Source organism: Bos indicus x Bos taurus, chromosome 24 (genome assembly GCF_003369695.1).
Source record: "Bos indicus x Bos taurus breed Angus x Brahman F1 hybrid chromosome 24, Bos_hybrid_MaternalHap_v2.0, whole genome shotgun sequence".
Classification (NCBI taxonomy): Eukaryota; Metazoa; Chordata; class Mammalia; order Artiodactyla; family Bovidae; genus Bos; species Bos indicus x Bos taurus.
Window position 1 is genome coordinate 3814408 of NC_040099.1, and position 23962 is coordinate 3838369.

A 23962-nucleotide genomic window follows, 5' to 3' on the forward strand; every position below is an offset into this window, starting at 1 on the left:
ATTTCTGTAACTTTATCTGGCTATTATAAAAACTTAACCAAACACTGGCCAGAAAAAGTCAAGTCTGCTACTGGGAAAAATTCATGCATGAAGTAAACAAATTTGTAAATAAATATGACATGCTAGATAGCCCCATTATTTATACTTATCTCTGATAAGCCAGTTCAAAGGGGAATTAGGATGCATGTTTAAGGCACGTTCAGTTTATAAAAATGGTACCAAGGAGTTAGACTCTATTTGACATTTCAAAAATATTGAAAAAGTCCAATATTCTTTCTTTCAACAAAAACTCATTAAATACTAGCTAAAAGTATTTTATGACTTTATTTAAATGGATCAGTACTTTTCATTATCTGTTTTTCCCTATCACTTGGATTCATGTTGTTTTTAAGCAAAAGTTTTTCATGTACAATAATATTTAATATAGCAAAAAAACTCCACCAAAAGTCCATATATAAGGGAAGGTGATGAAAGAATGGTACCTGCACTCTTATATGTTATATGACGATTCTGATGAATAATTACATTCCTATCTATTGATCTGAAGGAAAAATGAAAACTGCAGAATTACATGTATCCCTGCTGCTGCTGCTGCTAAGTCGCTTCAGTCGTGTCCAACTCTGTGCGACCCCATAGACGGCAGCCCACTGGGCTCCCCCATCCCTGGGATTCTCCAGGCAAGAACACTGGAGTGGGTTGCCATTTCCTTCTCCAATGCATGAAAGTGAAAAGTGAACGTGAAGTCGCTCAGTCATGTCTGATTCTTCACGACCCCATGGACTGCAGCCTACCAGGCTCCTCTGTCCACGGGATTTTCCAGGCAAGAGTACTGGAGTGGGGTGCTATCACCTTCTCCGACATGTATCCCACCCCCTTCTAAAACATTTGTTAAGAACACAACTTCTTGTTCAAAGAAGGCTGGTACACACTGAGCTGTAAACAGTGATTCCTGGCTGGCTGTGTGAGGGGAGGATCTTTCTTTATTTATGTTTGTTTTACTTGTTACAAGTCAGTTACTAATATTTGGGAAATTTAGAATTCCTAATAAAGAAAACCAAACCCAAGAGCAAACCAGGAGTGGTTTCATGAGTAAGAGTCAGATTTTACCCCGATTCCACACAGGTCTTCAGGGTCTTCCCACAGTGCTTCCTGCTCATGGCCTGACGCTGATAAACTGCAGCTTCTCATGGGCCACTTGGGGATGCCTGGTGCTCTGTTATTTTTATGAGGATCTGACTGCTCCTGACAAGGGACCATTCTTTGCTATATGAAAGAGCAGAGTTTTACAGATGTTAAGACTTGCTTGATATCCCCACGTGTGCTTCTCCTTAAGGAACACATTATTTAGATCAGCCCATAAAGAGGAGGCATGTGGAACCTAGATCAGTCAGCCCTGGGGAGAGGTCTTGGGGGAGCAGGAGAGCAGTGGAAGTGTTCCTTCTGTGTTCACCATGGCTGGGCCCTGGAGCAGTGGACACCCCGTGCTTTAAAGACACCTGTGTTCAGGCCACTGCTGCTGATGCCAACGAGACGGAGACTTCCAGCAGGCAGGCTTCACCAGATCTGACCACGCCAGCTGCCCAGACACAGAGAGCAAAAGTCCCTGCTACGTAGACCCGGCAAACATCCTGGAAACTGCTCCCAAGTCCACGAGCATCAGGCACTAAAGTGCTGGCAAGTCACCCCCAGGGACCCACTTCTTCCTCTGGTGACACACGATCACTGCAGGCTTGTCGGCTTGGTTGCACACATGGAGCTCAGTGAGTTATCACCCGACCTGTCCTACTAACAGCCCTCGTGAACCCCTGGTCCCTGCAGCACCTGGGAAGGCCTCTGCAGTCTTGAGCCGGCTGGTCCCAGGGAGCCCGGCAGCTGACTGGCTGGGCATCATCAGAAGTCCCCTGGTGGTTTTCCTCCACCTGCAAAGCCACGATCAGAACACGGTGACTACAAGGACCAGTAGTGTCTACACAAGTCCAGATGCCCACTGCTCCGGAGTCCAGAGTGGCTTAGGGCAGCTGGGTCTATTCTAAGTCACTATTTCCTCTTCAAGACTCCCATTTATTATATGCTTAATTTTACTGTAATTTTACATCAGTTTGCTAGGCAAACTCATCAGCTACAGATTAAAGCTAATGTATTCATTTAAATTAGAGAGGAATTAAAAAATGCAAGTAAAGCTCTATCTAAGTGTTTGTAACAAACAGGCCTGAATTATAACATTTAGTCACAAAGATTAATTAGTTCAGATAATTTGGAAGTGCAATTTAAGAAGACTGCTTTTCTATCAATCAGTTACTTACATCACACTGACTTTCTTGCCATGCTTTCTTGGCTTAGAAATTTCAGGCAGGCAAAAGTGTTAACCCCGCACCTCCTACAAACCCCAACACGAGCACTGCATCCACAAGTGTGCCTTATAAAAGCGAGGGCCTTCCTGGCAGGGGCGAAGCCACTAGGAGTCAGGCTCCAGGCTCACAACTGGCGGGTGAGTCTATCTACCTCCGAGTTAGATTCCCCGGGGCTGCTAGAAAACTCAAGGGACTGGTCATTCACCAGGTGGGTCTCTGGGAAGGACACCTGGAGGACTGCCATGATTAGGAAGTAGGCCTCAGCACCCAGGGCTGGAGCTGGCTTGAGGACCATCTTGAAGGCAGCATAAATCTACAAGCACGTGAAAGGCTTGAACCCCGATCCAGGTGCATTAGCTACTCAACCAGAAGTAATTACTGGTTTACATTAACTGGGCCTTGTCACCCATGCCTTTCTCCACTAAAAAACAGATCTCTCCCTCTCTTCACAAACCTAAGTTTATGAAATGTCTTGAGGTCTGCTTCAAGGTCCGATTCTCGCATTTCCTTCTTCAGTGTAGGGACTGGAAACACAGAGAGAGGAGGAACTAGACAGAGAGAAACAGGTTAGCCTTGACGCGGGGTCAAGTTCACCGGGGAGAAGTGGGGACACGCAGCCCTACAAACTGGTCCTACTGTCTTTATTAGATTCTTTATCATAAAAAATCTGAAACGTATGCAAACAGAATAATAATAAACCCCTGTGCATCACTACTCACTTATTAAAAGCCGCTACATGATCATGAAGATCCTCCTACTCTTCCACCCTCACAGGAACTCTGGCTCTGCCGACGGCCCCAGCGGGGCAGACAACCACCTCCACAGCGTGGCCCCAGGGGGCCTCCCAGGCTTGTCTCAGTTCTGTTCAGTTCAGTTCAGTCGCTCAGTCGTGTCCGACTCTTTGTGACCCCATGAATCGCAGCACGCCAGGCCTCCCTGTCCATCACCAACTCCCGGAGTTCACCCAAACCCACGTCCATCGAGTCAGTGATGCCATCCAGCCATCTCATCCTCCGTTGTCCCCTTCTCCTCCTGCCCCCAATCCCTTCCAGCATCAGAGTCTTTTCCAATGAGTCAACTCTTCTCATGAGGTGGCCAAAGCACTGGAGTTTCAGCTTTAGCATCATTCCTTCCAAAGAACACCCAGGACTGATCTCCTTTAGAATGGACTGGTTGGATCTCCTCACAGTCCAAGGGACTCTCAAGAGTCTTCTCCAACACCACAGTTCAAAAGCATCAATTCTTCGGCGCTTAGCCTTCTTCACAGTCCAACTCTCACATCCATACATGACCACTGGAAAAACCATAGCCTTGACTAGACGGACCTTTGTTGGCAAAGTAATATCTCTGCTTTTCAATATGCTATCTAGGTTGGTCATAACTTTCCTTCCAAGGAGTAAGCGTCTTTTAATTTCATGGCTGCAGTCACCATCTGCAGTGATTTTGGAGCCCAACAAAATAAAGTCTGACACTGTTTCCCCATTTATTTCCTATGAAGTGATGGGACCGGATGCCATGATCTTCGTTTTCTGAATGTTGAGGTTTAAGCCAACTTTTTCACTCTCCTCTTTCATCTTCATCAAGAGGCTTTTTAGTTCCTCTTCACTTTCTGCCATAAGGGTGGTGTCATCTGCATATCTGAGGTTATTGAGATTTCTCCCGGCAATCTTGATTCCAGCTTGTGCTTCTTCCAGCCCAGCCTTTCTCATGATGTACTCTACATATAAGTTAAATAAGCAGGATGACAATATACAGCCTTGACGAACTCCTTTTCCTATTTGGAACCAGTCTGTTGTTCCATGTCCAGTTCTAACTGTTGCTTCCTGACCTGCATAGAGGTTTCTCAAGAGGCAGGTCAGGTGATCTGGTATTCCCATCTCTTTCAGAATTTTCCACAGTTTATTGTGATCCACACAGTCAAAGGCTTTGGCATAGTCAATAAAGCAGAAATAGATGTTTTTCTGGAACTCTCTTGCTTTTTCCACGATCCAGCGGATGTTGGCAATTTGATCTCTGGTTCCTCTGCCTTTTCTAAAACCAGCTTGAACATCTGGAAGTTCACGGTTCATGTATTGCTGAAGCCTGGCTTGGAGAATTTTGAGCATTACTTTAGTAGCGTGTGAGATGAACGCAATTGTGTGGTAGCTTGAGCATTCTTTGGCATTGCCTTTCTTTGGGATTGGAATGAAAACTGACCTTTACCAGTCCTGTGGCCACTGATGAGTTTTCCAAATTTGCTGGCATATCTCAGCTGCTCGCAAACAAGGCGCCTGGAGCAGGCGTTGCCTGAAGCTGCGTCACGGTGGTGACTCCACCTGCCTTGACTGCACGTCCCCGCCTCTGTCTAGAAAACATCTTCAAGACAGTGTTCCTGACTCTGCACACATCCCGACTGCAGCAAGCAGAGGAAGCCTGTCTGCGAACCTGTAGCTCCTGGTACAAACTTCCCTCCGCACTTCCTGCACTGTAATGTTAATGACCCGTTCCCATGTTCTAACTAGACTTGAGAACTCCTTGAGGGCAGCAGCTGCTGCCTTGGCTCTTAGCAAAGCATCTGACACATAAAAATTGATCAGAAAGTATTTGTTAACATTACTGAAAAAAAGTATTTTCCAGTAGTCATGTATAGATGTGAGAGTTCCAGCCATTAAGCAGGCTGAATGCTGAAGAACTGAAGCGTTTGAACTGTGCTGAAGAGGACAGTTGAGAGTCCCTTGGACAGCAAGGCGATCAAACCAGTCAATCCTAAAGGAAATCAACCCTGAATATTCATTGGAAGGTCTGCTGCTGAAGTTGAAGCTCCAGCTCTTTGGCCACCAGATGTGAAGAGTCAACTCACTGGAAAAGATCCAGATGCTGGGAAATATTGAGGGCAGGAGGAGAAGGGGCGGTAGAAGATGAGATGATTAGATGGCATCACTGACTCAATGGACATGAGTTTGAGCAAAAGTCTGGAAGATAGTGAAGGACAGTGAAGCCTGGCATGTTGCAGTCCATGGGGGTACAGAGAGTCAGACGACTGAGCGACTGAACAAAAATAACAATTTAGATCTTTAACAAATTAGAGATCACAGTATTGAAACTATTTATAAGAATATGGTCTATAATGAAACTTTATTTATCTTTCATGCCACTCTTGGGGAAGGCCTTCCAATGTGGATTCCAGACGTCAGAGACTCGAGCAATGGGAATTCTGAAAAAGTCAGTACTATGTTCTAATGAAGAATCACAACCCCTATGGACCCAGTGTGAGAAACTGGACACTACTGCAGGAGTGTGGGGCTTTAACACTTGTAAAGTTTCTCACTTATTTAAGGATACTACCTTAGCCACAGTGTGTATGGCTGATGAGAAAGCGACTCTAAGTATAGTTTTAGGAGGGAAAAAAATATACATTTTAAAGCTTTAGTTTGAAGAGGCAGAGTTTAAGTGTAAAGTTCTGTTTTCTGGCAGAAATGTGGACCTGCAATTATGTTCAAATAAGTAGACAGCTGTGATAACCTTAGAAAAAATGAGACAATCTTTGTCCACATTTTCAGTCTTATTAATAAAATTGAATTTACTACATAGCTTATAATTTAGAAAAGAAATAAACCTTCTCAAGGAAAATAACTAAAATTACCCATTCAATGAAAACATACCAGCTAAGTTTGGAGCAGGGACTGGGCTGAATCAGGTTGTTCAACACAAAACCTCAATAAACAATAACTCAAAAAAAAAAAAAAAAAAAAAGCAAGTTCTTTTGTTTTAGAGACCACAGATGCAACAGAAACAAAATATAATATAAAATGAAAATTCAGGTACAGGAATTATGCATTTCATACTGAATAATTATTTCTGAACTGCCCGTAAATCCACTCTGCTAAGCTGTGCATCTAAAACTCATCGAACTGCCAAGGGGTAAACGCAGCCCCATCCATCAAGCAGCCACTTGACAAATACATTCCATAATAGAAGTTTATTTTTATGGGAGGCTGAATCAAGGACTTTCCCATGCATACAAAAACTTGTCAAAATTATTTATGAGTCTTGCTGAGACACACAATATGTCATATCAAACTCCTATTTTCCTTCTGAGCACAGACTGTCAATACCTCAGCTCCTATCAATAAGGCGGACTACCGCTGATAGAGGCCCAAGGAGCCGAGGTCGCCGGCCCGTCCCAGGCGCCACCGGAAACATGGTGCAGAGACGCTGAAGGCGGGCGCTCGCCACCTCCAGAGGGGCAGCCGAGGTGAGCACTGGGGACTGCACTCAGAGACCGTGACAGAGTAAAACAGAAACATATGCTTGAAAAACTACGGCTGATGACGGCTGAAGTGAGACAGAAACAACAGAAGATGTTTCATCTCTTATATTACACAAAGTATTAGTAAAGGCTGATAAAACAAGTGCTTGAAATCAACAAAACAGCCCCTCCTGGATACAACTTCCGCTTCCAATGAGAAGGGATGGGATGTCTCTCGGAAGGCGAGGGGCCTGCTTCATGAGGCCACGTGAACCTGGCTCCCGCCCCCTGAGACTGCTGTCAGGCGAGTCTCTTTAGCAGGCCAGCTTCCCACCCTCCGACCCGTCACTGCCCCCAGCACACGGGCTCACCGAGAAGAGCGGAAACTGCTGAACGACCCTAGAAATAATTTACAGCAAAAGGAAAATGTATTCCTATTTTACGGGGCAATAGAAACTACAGTCTAACAGCCCAGATGAGCCCTGGGACCTAGTCAGAGACCACAGAAGCTGGTGCTTCTTAGCGATGCCCTTGTTCTATGAGGAAGCGTGTTCTATCACTGCCACTGCACATACGGAGCTCTGACATGAGCCATGGCCAGGCCGGGCACCGGGAGTTGACCATGAGACCATCAGTCAGACCAGCGACATCTTGGTGGGGGGACAGGGGGGCAGAAATGTGAGAAAGGGGTTGTTGAACACCCGCTTCAGTTCCTCGCCACGAGTAGAAACATGAACCTCATGGCCTCTCTGCCCTGTTCCATTCCTACCCTTGTGGGGAGGGGAAGGATGAGCAGCTGCCGGGACTCCCCCCAGTGTGAAGACCCCCAGGGACCCACTGCCTGTCCTGCTAGAACCTGCTCAGTCATATTCTAGGGCGGCACGAGGGCCTGACCTCAAACCAGGTGACCTGATGACTTTCCCAACTGTGGCCATCTCGAGTATCAGCAGAGTCTTACTCAAATCTGGCTCAAGAAAACAGTGCACAGCACAGCAAACGGTGTCTGTTCTTGCAGCGGCCCAGCACTGAGCGGGGGCTAGGCGAGAGGCACACGAGGCTATCAGTCGCCTGTACTTGATTTAAATCACTAGTTTGGGTGCAAAAAAGTAACTTAAGTAGTCTTCCTGGAGTGCCTAAACTCAACACTCCAAAAAAAAAAAAAAGGGTGACGTGACAGAAATCTACCTTTTCCTGCAGAAAGGTGACAACAAGTCACAGGAAAAGGGGGAGAAAGGAAAGAGGGTCCCGTAAACCAACCTCAGGACTCTGCTCTCCCAGTTCTTTCCTGAAACAACTCTGGAATAGAGCCCCCAAGGCTACTGGAGCCTGCCTGGGCGCATTTCTGATAACACAACACCAGTGAGCAGCGGTCCAGGCCAGTCACGCAGACTGAGTCAGAGGGGCATCTGGAGATGAAGCGTCTGACCCCGGCTCGAGAGGTAAGACTGGAAACACTCCTCACGCCTGCCAGCAAGTCAGTCCTTGAAAGTGAGCAGTATGATGACGCGTGATCATGAGGCTTTCAGAACAATCGTTTGAAATAATCAGATCTCAGAACAATTGTTTGAAATAGTCAGAATATGCTTCAGTTGGGAAAGCCACATCTTTTCAAAGGTAGTGTTGATGTTGCTTAATAAATGGACGATGCCCGCTGCTACTTTCAGATAAAAAAGCAGCAAAGAACCTGGAGGTTGGTTTTCCGAGAACAAAGTATGAACTGCTGAGTCCAAGCTGAGTCAACACCTTGCGGGGCATGCCCAAGGAGACGCTGAAAGTGAGCGAGTGGGCCGAGGCCGGCTTCATCTGACTCTGCTGGGTGAGCACCCCAGACAGGAGGCCGGGACGGGGGCCGACCTCCTGCTAAGGAAGGCAGCAGATGAGCCAAGGCCACGCGGCTGCTTGCAGACCTCAGTGGCCACCCTCCAGTCTGTGTTCCTTCCTCCCCTCCACCCACTCCCAACGCGGAGCCCTGCAAACCGCAGGGGCTCCCCGTGAAAGAAGGTGTGAGAGGACAGGATGAGGAGGAGGGGGAGAGAAGAGGAAAGAGCAAGGCAAACCCATCACTGAGAGCGGCTCTGCCCAAGGAGAAGGGCCCACAGCTGACTTCGGAAACCTCCACTTCGACCTCTCTTTCCAACGCTCTTTCAATCACGAGGAGCTCTACAATCACACGACACGAAGGAACACACATCAGGAAGAACACGGTCACATGTTCCCAGACAAGCTGCTGAAGGTTAAAAAGGAGAAGGGAAGCAGACTGAGCATGCCGTCCGCCCGGTCGCGTGAGCCCGGCCCGGCCCACAGCTGTCCTGCCCGCGGGTGCCCTCTTCATGCCCGCTGACGTGCACCCTTGCATCCTGCTCCACCAGGGCCACCAGCCCCTGCCCGAGATGCTCGTGCTGAGTGCCCCGCCGTGCCTGTCAAGGCCAACGTCCAGCTCTTCCATGCCTGCAGGCAGACTCATGGGAACATCTCCAGCTCAGTTTTGGGGGAGCCGAGGCTCAGAAGAGCGAGGCGACTTGCAAACCCCAGACAGAGCTGAGATGTAAACCCAGTGTTACCGCTGCCTCCACGCTGCCCCCTGGCAAACTGTTCTCATCAGCCTGGGGCAGGGTTTCTGACCCAACAACCCTGCTGGGGGGCATCCTGGACATGATGGGTGCCCAGCTCCCCTACCCAGCTGTGACGACCCAGCACGTCTCGGATAATGCCAGATGTCCCTGGGTTTACATCCCCGGGGATAAAAGCACCTCCATTGGAGAATTACCGGGTTAACCCCTGACCCAGCAACACCATAACCTACCTCACTTCAGCTTCTACTCTCTGCTCCATCTTTATAAAATACGCCAGCAAAACTCTGCATTTCTGCATTCCCCACTGCTACTGCCCCTAACGTCTGAGTCTGGTTCCTTCAAGGAGGGCAGAAGCAGGGTTTCTGATAAAATACAGGACTCCACTTGAACTTGAATTTCAGATAAACAACAAGTAACTTTTTAGCATAAACATGTCTCAAACATTGCATTATTTGCTGTTTATCTTTAATTCAGATGGAACTAGGTGTCCTAAATTTTATTTGCTAAATCTGGTGACCCATACATACCAGGTTGGAAAAAACCAAATCTCCCCTTATGTTTACATGTTAATGGAGAGAAAACAAGTGTTGGAGACACAAATTTTGCATTTCAGCTAACTTTTGAGAAAGGATTCTATTATGTTCTCATTAAATGTACTGTTTTCCTTTTGCATCTATTAGTAACAGATAGTAATGAAATTAGTATTTGTTACTTCCTTAAAAACTGGTACTTTGCATTCTTATTTAACTCCAACCACAGAAGCTATCAACTGCTGTCTAACAATAGTTTGTAATTAAAAAAAGAGAAAGTTCTCCTATCTTCAAGAGATATCCATTAAATATATATTTTTGTGGACCCGAATTTATGGTTGACCTTAAAGGTTCTCAGTCCAGTGCCAACTTGAAAGCGTCTCGTAACACAAGGTTAACATCCATAGGGAACATGGCGTAAGTAGCACATAGGTTTCTGGAGTTCTGGTCCATTCTCCAGGATGCTCCTGATGGTATGCTTCCCTTCCTAACTGATCCAGCTCGTGCTGGCCTCGCCGTGTGGAACTCCTGGGGCTGATTTCAGCCAACACCTCTGAGCTCCCTGCCCACACCCTGCAGCCCTGTTCCCTCCCACGCTGGGATCGGCAGAAGCGAGCATGGCCGAGTCCCTGCTCCCGAGGGGCTCAGGGTCTGTAGGGACCTCACTTCACGGGCACTGACGATTCTGAACAGAAACGACCCATTTTTGGCAGGAAGCTTCAAAAAGACAATTCTGGAGTGATGGCTAGTGGATGACTTGGTGGGGGGTGGGGGCAGGCAGACGGAAGCTGGGAGGACAGGCTGACACCCCAGGGGGGCTCCGGGCATGTTAACCTGGTGCTGGTGTCATCGTCCAATCGTTACAATCATCCTCCAAGCGTTTACACGCATATGTGTTATCTTTTCAGCCCAAGAACAACTGGTTCATACCTCGTGGTATCCCTAATACTCTTAGCATAAGGTTGAATACAAGTAGGTAAATAAATATTACAATTATAAATAGTGAATGCAGTGCTTACATTAATAAAACAGATAAAACTTTTATACAGAAAAAGAGTAATAATGAAAGTAAAAATGTGTAGGCCTTTTATAAACTTACATCCAATGGCTAATTCTTGTATGGTCACAATTACACCCACTTGAAGATCTGCCGTATTTCTTCTCAAGGGAAAACTTAACTACTGAAAACTTTGGCAGATACACACAGCTTTTATTTCTGAAAATCACCCTGGTCTAAGTCATACTAGGTTGGTGATACTTGAAGAATACCAAGAAAAAGAGACACTGCTTGGCCGATCTCATCTGATCACTTCACTTCAGCCCCGGTAACAACAGGGCATACTGTGACACTGGAGCAACCTCACTCTTTGCAGCTGTAATAACTTTACGAATCGCAAAGCACTTGTGCAACTGCTTTCTCTTTTTATTCTCCTAAGAATCTTGGCCCAGGACTACATCATTCCATTTAAAATTATTTCTGAACAGGCAACACGTTCACCTAGTTCAAAACTCAGAAGGCACAGATGGGTGTTCAGTGAAAACAAACAAGAGGATTCAGTAAAAACAGGTGATGATCTACCCGTAATGGATCTGGAGAAGGGAATGACAAGCCATTCCAGCATTCTTGTCTGGAGAGCCCCTTGGACAGAGGAGCCTGGCGGGCTACAGTCCAGGGGGTCACACAGTTGGACATGACTGACGATTAACACTTTCACCTATAATGGACAAGAGAGGAAAGACTTTTATGGAAAAATGGACCGGAGGAAGCACAAGCACTCTGACCAGCAGGTCCTCTGGTGGAGGACCAGGGGTCTTCGCCCACTGAAAGAGGCAGGAGGCGGAGGCCAGGCTGACAGAGGACGGGGCTCCAGGGGTGTCCTCGAATCTGGAAGGTAACTGCACTTAGCGCGTTCACGGGGCCTTTGATGAGCCACGCAGGTAAAGGAAGGAAAAGGAGAGCGGCCCTGCCCTGGGAGGAGCTAGGCCTTCCTGACAATAGCTGCTGCCCACGGAAGACAAGGCGTCTCAGCCCGGCAGTCAGGGGCCTGCGAGCCGGCCCAGCTCTGCCCAGGCGGGGCAAGGCCGCGGGAACGGCCCCGGTGCACGGCTGGCCGACTCCTCATCTGGAAGATGAAGCTAGTAACCAAGTCTCCTTTGTGTGGCAGAGACGGCGGTGGACGCAGGCCCCATGGCCACGAGAGGCTCCACATATACCTCGGGGAGTTAGGGCCACAGGGGACGTGGGCGCACGGCACAGCACGGGGGTCCAGTTCAGACGTGGGAGGAAGCGTCTCAGGAGAGGGTGAAGCCTTAGGGGCACAAAGGAGCAGGGCGGTGGCTCTGAAGGCTGCAGAGTCTGGACTTGAGGGGAGCAAGCATGGGAGGGCCCCGGGGTTCGGAGCCCAGTGACCTCGAGTCACGTCTCATCTGAAGCCACCGCTGCTTAAGGCGCCCCCAGGGAAGCAGAGCCACCCTGGTCAAGGTCAGCAGCCGCAGGCCGGCCAGACAGGCTGGGACAGGGCACAGGGGCCCTGGGCTTGTGCTGCCCACAGAGGAGAAGCACCGAGTCCGGGGCAACAGAGCGCCTGCACGATTTCCCTAGGTACACACTTATTCCAGTGGTTAGCAGGAGAGAAGTTAGCCAGGCCTTCAGACCTGGGATACAGCAGGGTAGGGGAAATGGGATGGAAAAGCAAGAATTCTTCGCTGAAGGTACAGACGAAAACAAACGGCTCACACAGTTTGGAAGCTGAACGACCGGCTTTTGAGCTGAAGCAACTTGTGTTTTGCACAGAATTGAACTCTTTTTCTCAGGAGGTGGGTGGGCGGGGGTAGAGGTGATGACAGTTCTTTGAACAGGAAGATGAGCAAACTGGGGCCTGTTGTCCACACTGAACAAAGCTCACAAGCCCAACCTCCCCGGTGTGGGGGTGGGGAAGAGAACGGCCACAGCTGTCATGTCCTGTTGCAGCGAGGCCTTGGTCAACAGTGAGGTCTCAAACGTTCCAAGGTACAAACCGTGGGGATTCTGAAATTCAGTCAGGATGGTCAAAATTACCCTTTGACGGGATCAAAAGGATTCCAAGGCAAAGGCCCCAGACTCACACATGCACAGTATTATCCTGCCTTCCTCTTCAGGATGCTGTCCTTTACCTCTGCAATTTTCCTGAGCAAACATTTCCTTTTCCTTTTGTGCAGCTGAGTAAGTCTGCGAGCAGCGTGGCAGGACGGCGGGGACCGCAGGGCGGGGAGGGGCCCCTAATTGCGAGGCTCTTACAGGGGTTGAACCTGATCATTCACCGAATTGTTGAGTTGATGGGATTCGTGTAGCTGGTTATAAATTGATAATCTAAATTAATTCATTCAAGCAGAAATCGATTTTGTAACTCCTTGAGAGCTTGTAATAATGCTTACCTCCCACTGCTAGCTGCATTCTCTGTTTCATAAAGCTGGTCGGAAGCAGCTGGATTCAGGTGACCTGCTAGCTCATTAAATCTGTTACATGTTCCTTCTGGTAAATGATATTAAGCTGAAGTGTCCTAACGTTGGTTTCCCCCCCCCCTTTAATTTTATGACAGAAATAACCTAATTTGTAACACAAAATAACAATCTCCTTGGATTACTTTGCCTTGTTAAAATATTTTATGCATTTTTCATTTACACAGAGGTAATGGAAAAACACTTAAACTATCTGTTATTTAAACCACAAGAGAGATGTTCCTGAAAGTCTGATAGCTACAAAAATGATTGTCTCTTCATAGTCTTTACTTTATATCTGTAATAAAAGGCAGACAATTCAATTCATTGGTTAGTAAATAAAGCACGATAGTTTTTATTCTGCTTCCTGTGCATTGCTAGAACTAAAATCAGATTGCTTTTTAAATTCGTTTAGAAACGGGACTCATTACTTTCCTTTCCTCTTTCTAATCTAAAATGTCTGAAGTCCACTCACAACCCCACATTTTCTTCATCACCAGTAGCTGTAACCTAATTCTAAATCTCATGTTAAAAGAGTCCTTCTCCAAGCCCTCTGAGCCTCATGTTCTGAGGTTGAGCAATGAAATGAGAACACCTGCCTTTTGTGCAGGAGACGATTATAAGACATTTCTGGTAACCTCCTGATTTCATTTCCTTTTCCTAAATAAATTTTCAAATAAAAACATCCAGCATGCCAGAACAACAGAGGTAAGAAATGTCTTAGGGCTCTAAGTGACTAATCATTTTTATTGCTATAATAAGTGATAAGTGTTTCTCAACCAGGGGAGGCAAGTAATTGAAGCCCCCAACCCCCCTCCTCTTCAGACGCTCTACCGTTTACACAGGGGCCCACACCCATCAATTTACAGCCTCAAAGGCTGTCTTCAAAGTAATGCCTGTTGATCTGCCTTTCCTATAGGACCCACTTTATGCCAGAGACTTTAAACAGGCTGATCAACATAAAATAAGATCACTAAGTCTATAAACATTTTAATACTGAACAGTACTTATTTAATGTTTAAAATGAAAATAAGTTTTCTTTTAAATTTTATTTTTAATTGAAGGATAATTGCTTTACAAAATTAGTTTCATTTCTGCCATAGGTACTTTTCTGAATACATTTCTAGCATTGAATGTATTATGTGATCTTATTTCAAAAGAATTAAAAAAAAAAACTATGGAAAGACCATAATTATGAATATGTAGAGTAGTTACAAATGGAATTCTAACATATTAAGAATAAATAGTTCATATTCCTAAACTTAAAAAAAGCTCTTTAAAAATTAATCTTTATTTTGAGATGCACATTTCAAGATAAAAATAATGCAATCACTTAAAATGCATGTGGATTTCTTTGATCTAACACAGAGGTTTTTAAGGGAAAAGGAAAAAAAGAAGAGAGAAAAGAAAAAGAAAGCCCCTAGCATCTCTTAAGCCATATACAATGTTTCCCCAAAATCTACCCAGTGAATCACCAAAAAAAAGGTGGTGAGAAGCTAAAGCGTTAACACCTCCCCTTTGGCATCTCCCACCCAGCCCTCTGCCTGAATGTTCTCCTTAAGAAAGAACACAGAATTCAATAAGAGCTTTGAAACCCTTTTTTTTACACTTCCAAAATTTATAAATCTATTTTCCAAATCTTAAACAGGAAAAATGAGACCAACAATGAATGAACATTAGGGGAAATCCAGTTTTATAAGTCACAGACAATGAATAACACTGTCTATTATAAAAATATTTCTATGTAAGTTAAGCTATTTCATACCTTAAATAATTCTTTCCACTCTATTTTATATATATATATATATATATACACACACACACACACAGAGAGAGAAGCACATTACTGAGTATTTTAAAATAAATTTTAGAATCATTTTATATTTGCAAAATACAGAGAGCTAGTACAGAGGGATCCCATCTAAAAGAAACAGACATAACTAATGTGCAGCGGGATACAAAGCAGAATGACCTGAAGCTACACACACATTGTCAGCAAAACAATTCAGGCCTTTAAGTAAAACACTCTCACTGAGGACTGTGCTCAGCTGCCCTGGCAGCGTAACACCTAAGCTTTATCGTGAACTGCCCACTTTACAACTCACCCCTACTCCCGCCCCACCCCCACCAAATCTCAACTGGTCCACAACACTGTCACTCAGGCCCAATTACTGCGGAAGCTTCCTGACAAGCCTCAAACCCCCTTTGTGGTCCTCCCACGTGAGGGATCCCAGAGGATCCCTCTGCCATCCTCCCAGGCCGAGGGGATGTCCCCAAGGCAGCCAGGATATCCCCCTGAAATGCAGGTGAGCCCCCATTTCCTGGAAGCCCCGCCCTCCTTCCCCACACCTCTCCAATGCTCCCAAGACTCGGCTACAAGGTCCTTCCTTACAGTCAGCCTGAAATATTCAACCAACAGAATATTTGGGAAAGTAATTGCATGGTCTCCAACTACTTTTCCCAGATAAAAGAAATATAGAAATTGAATAAATAAGATTTCTAACATGTTCTTTAGAGAAAAAAAAAGGACACAGAACCACAGCTCATCATTTCTATAACATCTGAATACCACTCAGTCTCCTGGGAATTTCACTGCCTTTATGTCTGGGCAGTTGATGAATCAGTAATCAACTTTTCAGCCCCCCACCCCCATCATTCTTAAAAAGTACATTGTCATCAAAATCACTCTTAGAGTGTTGTCCAAACTCTCTGCTGACGGCTTGCCCTTGCCCTCAGGGAGGCTTCTCAGTGGCCCCCTTCGCTGATGGGTCTTTACATGTGGTCTGGAATGCCACGGCCACCTTCTGTAAATGGGCTCCTGACTGGGGACACTTGTCAAAGGTGATCTTCCGTAAATGGGCTCCTGATCGGGGACGCCTGTCAAAGGTGACCTGCGAGGCAGCGCCCACCTCCCTCTGAAATCTACACAGGAGCCCACCATCCAACAGCAGCAACCCACACTCCTTGTAACATCCACCCTGCCCTTTCCCAAACACTTTCCTCCTGGAGGGCAGAGTTTCTTGATACAATTTCTCTAGAAAATTTTAAAACTTTTGTGGTTTTTCTCAAGTTATTCCTTCATAGGAAATCTGCATGATCTTCAGTAAACAGCACCAGTGACCTAACTTGGTTTTTATTTTTTTGTCATTTTTTACTCAGAAATAATTTCAAACTTTACAGTTTACCAGGATGGTACAAAGAGCTCCCTTACTTTTTTTTTTTTTTTTTTTTAACATTTTGCAACATTTGCTTTATCTACTCTCTCTATATTTACATGTTATTTTCTTTTTTTTATGAACCACTTGAGAGTAAGTGGTAGAACTAATACCTATTACTTTTAAATATTTTGCTGTGAGCTTCCTAAGAACAGGAACTTCCTCTTCAAATTTCAAGTGTTCCAGTAATGCCCCTTAGAGAAAAAGGACCAAAACTCAAAACCAAAGAAAGAAAAGAAATTTTGGTCAAGGGTGCCCCCAAGCCTGTGCACTGCAGTATGTGGCAGACCTGATCGTCTCCTCTCTGTTGGCAGGGTCCCTGAACCTCCTCATCACACAATGTTCTTGTCATTTATTAAAAGTACAGACCAGCCATTGAGGAGAGTGTTCCTGTATGTGAGTTTATCGGATTCAGACTTTTTCTACATCCCATACCTACAAAGCACTTTTCACTCACTTCAAGCTTCTAAAACCCAGTTCAAAAACACATTTTCCCAAAGAGCTCTCTTGATTAGGAAACACCTGTTTACTGCTGCTTACTGCTGAATATTTTGTGCTTCACTGTTTAATACTTCAGCTTCCAGCTAATCTTTTAAACTAATTTCAGTGAGTTTGACAAACACACACCCCACACCCCACACGTGCACGTGCACGCATGCCTAAGTTGCTTCAGTCGTGTCCGACTCTGTGCGACCCTATGGACTGTAACCCGCCAGGTTCCTCTGTCCATGGGATTCTCCAGGCAAGAATACTGGAGTGGGTCGCCATGCCCTCCTCCAGGGCATCTTCCCGACCCAGGGATCCAACCTGTGTCTCCTGCAGCACAGGCAGATTCTTTACCACTGAGCCATCAGGGATGCCCTACATGTACCCCTGTAGCCTCCACCAAAAATGAGATACAGAATATTTCCATTTGGCAATAAGATTTCCTCCCGCCTCCAATCCCACCCCAGGAAACCCCAGATCTGGTGTACCTCACTATCCAATATGATTGCCTGTAACAGACTTTAAATGAAATCAAAGAGCACTTACTCTTTTTTTTTTTTTTTTGGGTCTAGTGTCTCTTTGCCCATCCATTTGTTGATGGGCACAGGGGTTATTTTTAGTTTTTGGCTATTATGAACAGAACAACTATAAACATTCACATACAAATCTCTGCATAGACATACGCTTTCATTCCTCTCGGGTGAATTCCTAGGAGTGGAATTGCTGGGTCATGTGGTTAGTAAGTATATGTTTAATTTTATAGGAAATTGTTATACTCTCTTCTAAACTGGCTGTGCCTTTTTACGTTCCCACCAGCAGCGCACCACAACTCCAGATGCTCCACCTTGTCACTGACATCGGCATTCTCAGTCTCTTTAATTTTAACCACCCTAGTGGCTATACAGTGGCATGTCATTATGGCTTTAATCTGCATTTCCTGATGACTGGTGATGTTTAGCATCATTTCACAGGTTTTTTGGCTATTTGAATATCTTCTTTTGCAAATGCTTTAATTCTGTTATTTGTCTTCTTAAAACTGAGTCTAAGCCATGCTCTGTGTATCCTGGACCCAAGTCCTCCACACAGCACTTTCTCCTACTCTGTGACTTAGCTTTTTATTATTGTTTTTCATGGCATCTTTTGTCGAGTAAACGCTGTAACTTTTGACGAAGTCCCACTGATCAATATCTCCTTTCATGGGCTTCACTATTTGTGTCCTAGCAAGGAAACAGTTCATGGGGTCGCAAAGAGTTAGACACAACTTAGTGCCTACACAACGAAAGAAGCTTTGCTTACACAGAGGGCAAAGAGATCTTCCCCAGTGTTTTCTCTTGGAAGTTTTATAGCTGTGGCTTTCACGGGGGGTCCATGATCCACTTCAAGCTGAGTTCTGTGAGGAGTGCGAGGCTCTCACATGCGAGCTGCCCTGTCTCTTCCCTTGATGGTCCCTCATGTGGACTGGTTTCCTCCAGACCGCAGACTACACTGCACTACGTCTCAGCATGTCTGGTCACCACTGATGACGTCTGGTCATCAGGGATGTCATGACACTGGGGGTCTGGGTTCTTCAGTCTTTCCTTGAGTGTGAGGACCGGTCTGACCAGCCGTTCCCTCCGCCTGGGGGTCAGCTCGGGTCCTCCGAGGCCAGCTTTTGGGCTCTTAGGGCAGATCCAGGGCAGGCTGTGCCTGTAGGCCCCGCGGCTACCGCACATCCTTGCTCTGGGTCAGGAGTGAACCATGAGCCCCTGTCGGGAAGCTGCAGGGATGTGAAGGGCCCCCAGCCAGCTGGGGCTCTGGGGAGGACGGCACCCAGGACTTGCTCTCTGCCCTCCCGAAGCTTCACCGTGTGTGTGGGTCAGCAGTCAGCTAAGTCTCTAGGAAAGCCTGGGCAGATTTTTTGGGAGTGCTTTATCTACATGGCTCCTTCCTTTCCTTGGGTTCCCTGCTTTGCAAATTCCGGCGGCTCCACGTCTGCAAAGCTCCTGGGCCACGAGAGCCAGCCGGGCTGTGGACGGCTCCCCACCAGCTGCAGTGAAGCAGCGGCTTGGGGAAGAAGGCCAGGTGGCTGGAAGCCCCGTGAGGCCTCTCCTCTCGGGAACCCCCGTCCTCACTGCTCGCGAGGCCTCTCCTCGTGGGAACCCCTGTCCTCACCACTCGCGAGGCCTCTCCTCTTGGGAACCCCCCTCCTCACCGCTCACAAGGCCTCTCCTCTCGGGAACCCCCATCCTCACCGCTGTGCTCCAGGATCTGGATCGACCACATTTCCCCTACCTGGTTTTCTAGTTTGTTTTATCGCCGTCAGGCACGCACTGTACTCATTACTCCTGCAGGGGCAGAGGTGGGAGGCTTCTTCCGTGTAGTTTTTATTTATTTATGTGAACATTTCATCCACGGACACGGACTGTACTTTCTTTATTTCTGTATTCAATGCAGCATCGTGTACAGAACACTGCACAGAATGAACGTTCAAGAAGTGACTGTAGACCAAAGAATGACTAGCCCCGTGTATTATATGTGGTTTACTTCACCTCTCCACGTGGACATTAGCTGAGCTGAAAAATTTGCTGAAGCGTGGGTGGCTTCTTACTGACACAGCTGTCATTTACGTGTGTGGATGGCTGAAGGATCAACATAAGCCCTCTATGTACAGGGCATCTTAATTTTTCCCACAGATGATAACATCCACCTTTATTTAAAGTAAGAAGACTCACTGTTCCCAGGTGGAGGGCCGTCGGCTGCAGCTCCATCTCGGGACAGAAGCCCGAGTCCTACCTTATGTGGCTCACGTGGCTCTCCTTGACTTTGCCCCGCTTGCGTACCAGTCTCCGGCTTGTCCTGTAAACGCCTTGCTTTCCCTTCTGCCCACTTGCTCCACTTGCCCTGGCCTGGCCCTGGCCATTCTCCCTGCCTGGGTGCGCTGTGCCAGACAGATCCAAGAAAAAAAAAAAACAACAACAACCCTCATTTCTTCAAGTCCCTGCTCCCACATCCTATCCCAACAGGGTGCACGCACCAGGACCTCCCAATTTGCTACCAGGACCACCGACCCCACCCTAGCCAGAACTCGCAGCCTGTATCCTCTCCATTCTCTTCTTCACTGAGCTTCCCCTTCCAACAGACTACAAGATTCCCTCACTTATTTTCCCTTCTGTTGAGTGCCTGTCTCCCTCTGGTAGAACAGATGCTCTACAAGCAGGAACCTTCGATCTCTTTCCGTGAGCATCCCAGGGGCTCAGAACAGTGCCCAGCTTCGTGCCCAACAAACATTCAGTGGAGACAAAATGAAGGTGCCTCTGCCGACCCTCCCGACAGCCAGCACTGTGCTGGGCGGGGGCTCAGCCCTGACAGAGGGGGCAGTCCACGTGCGAGGAGGCGAGAAGGCAGGGCTCCCACCCCCAGCTCCCTTGGTTCCTGTGTGAGCTGAGAAGCCTAAGGAATATGAGGTCCACGTAAAAAAGTGGATTCTGCACCTACCCTTCACTCAGAATTGTGTACCTATCCTTCACTCAGAATTGTGTACCTACCCTTCACTCAGAATTGTGTACCTACCCTTCACTCAGAATTGTGTAACTATCCTTCACTTGGAATTGTGTGACAGGACAAACCAAAGAAATGCTAATGAGGGGAGTGACCTGCAGGCACTGAACGCCGAGCCCAGGATGTGTTTGAGAGTTCACGCAGATGAAGAGGCTAAGTGAGGCAGGGATGGCCGGAGTAGAGCCCCAGTGGGCTCAGAAAGTCAGAGACAGCACTGGATCAAGGGCTCAAGTTGCTTCCTAAGATCTGTGCAAAGTCCATCAAGCTGACGATCAATGTTGTTGTTCAGTCCCTAAGTTGTGTCTGACTTAGATATACAGATGATATCACTCTAAGGGCAGAGAGCAAGGAGCAACTGAAGAGCCTCTTGATGAGGGTGAAAGATGATAAATGTTACGAGACAAATAATAGACACATTTAAATTTAGTTCCAATGTTGCACACTCACTGATTATAAATAAAAATATACATGTATGATGCCAGAGGCTTATTTTAAATAGAAAAATGACCATGCCTGACTCACCTTTTCTCTAAAAAGAGGTTGCTAATCTTAAAAACAGAATTTTCTAACTGCCAGTACATTTTGCTTGTCTCTGAACTGCACTGGTGCCAAAACATTTAAAGCACATCGTTCTAGAAACTGAACAGATTAGTATTTACAGAAGGTAAGCTGGCTAAAAACAGAACCACTTAGTGTTTGAAGGCCCTGCACCCCACTGGACAAACTCCGACGGAAGGGTGTGTGGAAAGTGGCCACGCTGTTGATACAGGAATCTGTCTTACTTCCCCCAGGTTCTGGTCCCCAGGTGCAATCGGTGCAGTCTCAGCCCCCAGCCTCATCGAATATATTCCATGATTATCTGGACTGTTCTCAGCAGGTAGTGAAACTGGAAAAGTCTAAAGGAGCAGGAACATGCCCGGGGCCCAAGCACCCAAAGCCGGCTCCGTCTGCTCGCACCCCTGGTGCCGGGACAGCTCCGTGCTCCCGACCTGCCGGGTGTCATCCATCTCTGCTGACTGGCAGCTCAGCAGCCCCCTCACACGCCCCGAGCCACAAACAACGTCGGGACCATCTGTGTCCTGAAGACAGGGGAGGATGGAGCAGCACTTTCCCTTCCCCACACGCTCAGCTGACAGTCTCTGGTAAAATACACAAAACAACAGATTGCGGTTCGCCTCGCAGAGCTGTGTGGAGCACGCGTCTCATCCACACACCTCGGAGGTCGCCCGAGACTGGAAGCCACAGTCAAGAGGCAAGTGTGAGTTTTGTTTTGCTTCTGTGAGAAGAGTTCACGCGGCGTCTATGAGAGCTCACGGAAGGGCTGCCTGCAGATCATGGCCGCAGTTCAGAAGGAGTGCAGCCCTGAACACTTTACCCAGTATATGAATCATCTGTGAAGCTGTAAAAACTGCAGCTGAAGTGCTCAGGAAACCCTGTCAATTCTCCTGCTTTTGAAAGAGGTTTCTGTTGTCATACACACAATTTCAAATGTTTAATAGCACACAGAAATAGAAAATAATCAGACAGCGTCAAAGTGAATCAGACCCAGGAATTTCAGAGAAAAAAAGATAAAATTAAGACAAAATTTCCTTTAATGACCACAATTTTGCTGTAATTTTTTAGATTCCCTTGGCGACTGCCCAATTTTAACCGAAACCAGTCCTGGTGAACTTGGTCGAGATACAGTTATGTGACAGAGTACCACATTTGACTATGGACTCATGGTTCACAGAAGGAATCAATTGAAGTCTGCACAAGCAGTGCTTCATTTCTGGACACTTACCGTTCCCTGACCCCAGGCACCTCAAGCCTCACCAAGGTTTACTGCCTTCCCCCAGCTGTGAGATATCTCTAAGATTACATCAACAGCAAGTCATAGAAACCACCCAGACTTTCTCTAAAAGTAGTACTTTTGACTTTGGTAAAGTATAATAAAAAAAAAAAAACAACTTAGTTCAGGACCCTATAAACTACTTAATATTAGGTGACTAATTTTCAGGAGAATTTACGAAAATTCATCCAATTTAATAATTAAATTTATGGAGACAGAGAATCAGGAGGTAAATATAAAGGAAAATGTAAATAAATAAAATAACTGAAAGTATCACAAAAGAGCATAAGACTGTTTTCTTTATGACCAAGAAGGACAGTTCTAACACCTGAAGTGCCAAGTTCATAGAATTTTCAGAAGAAAGAACAAACAGGCTGCTTATTGCCGTGTGCCTTTCCATTTGGGCTTCCTGAATGACCTGTGTGCGTCTCCCTGCAGCGTGTGCTGCACACAGTAAGACACACTGCTGCTGAGGGAAGGCTGTGCTGGCTCTGACCCATCTGTGAAGTCCCATAACCATTGCCACAGCCAAAAACCTCAACCCACCAGCCTCCCCAAAAGAATGGGACCATTTCTCTCACCTTCATGCCCTGTGCTCAGCAACCTCCTACAACCTGGCAGTCGAGGGCCTCCTGTCTTTCATCAGAGCCGTGTCTCTTCTAGAGTTTCACACACACTGGATCACACAGCACGTGTTTGTGTCTGGCTTCCTGTGCTCAGGGTGGCACGGAGATTCATCCGTATTGTCAGTCCATGCCTTTTCTCACCAAGTGTCACTCCACTGATCGTAACCATTTGCTTATCCATGCATCTCAGGATGGGCATTTTGTTGTTTTTGCTGTTTTGAATAAAGCCGCTATGAGCCTGCAGGGGCAAGTCTTCGTGTGGATAAGCTTTCATTTCTTCTGGGTAAATACTTGAGAGTGGAACTACTGGGTTATACAGCAGGTAAGCATCTAATTTTGTAGGAACTTGTAAACTGTTTTCCAAAGTCAGCCTGCCATTTACACCCACCCCCACCCCGCCCGGCAACGTGTGACGAGACCAGAAGGGCCACATCACTAACACGTGGAGTCATCCGCCATGTAACTTTCAGCCACGTTAATGGATGAGGTGTGGCATCCTGTGTTTCAACTGCATTTCCCTGATGACGGGCAGTGCTGAGCACCATTTCATATAGATAGTACCCCTTTGTATGCTATCTTTTGTCATTTTTTACTTGGGTTTTGTTTCATTACTGAGTTGTAATTTATTCTTTGAACAACTCTGGATTCAAAAACTAGGTCAAATATATATGGAGCTATTCTATTTCCTTTACGGCATCTTTTTGAAAAACAAAAGATTTCAAATTTGACAAAGTCCAATTTACCACTTGGGCTTCTCAGGTGGCTCAGCTGGTAAAGAATCTACCAGCAATGCGGGAGACCTGGGTTTGATCCCTGGGTTGCGAAGATTCCCTGGAGAAGGGAAAGGCTACCCACTCCAGTATTCTGGCCTGGAGAAGTCCATGGACTGTACACTCCACGGGGTCGCAAAGAGTCAGACACCATTGAGAGACTTTCACTTTCAATGTTACCAATTATTTTTCTTCTACAGTCTGTGCTTTTCATGTCCTAGATATCCAGGATATCTTTCTTAACCCAAGAGGCAGAAAGATTTTCTCCTGTTTTCTTCTAGGGGCTTTAGAATTTTGACTTTCATATTTAAGTGTCTGCTATACTTTTTAGTCATTTT

General features: G+C 46.5%; 1 protein-coding gene across 2 annotated transcripts in view; it reads right to left on the reverse strand.

Moving 5' to 3' along the window:
- Nucleotides 1-23962, reverse strand: part of ZNF407 (zinc finger protein 407) — a 387621-nt gene that overhangs the window by 44785 nt on the left and 318874 nt on the right. The window lies entirely within an intron of this gene.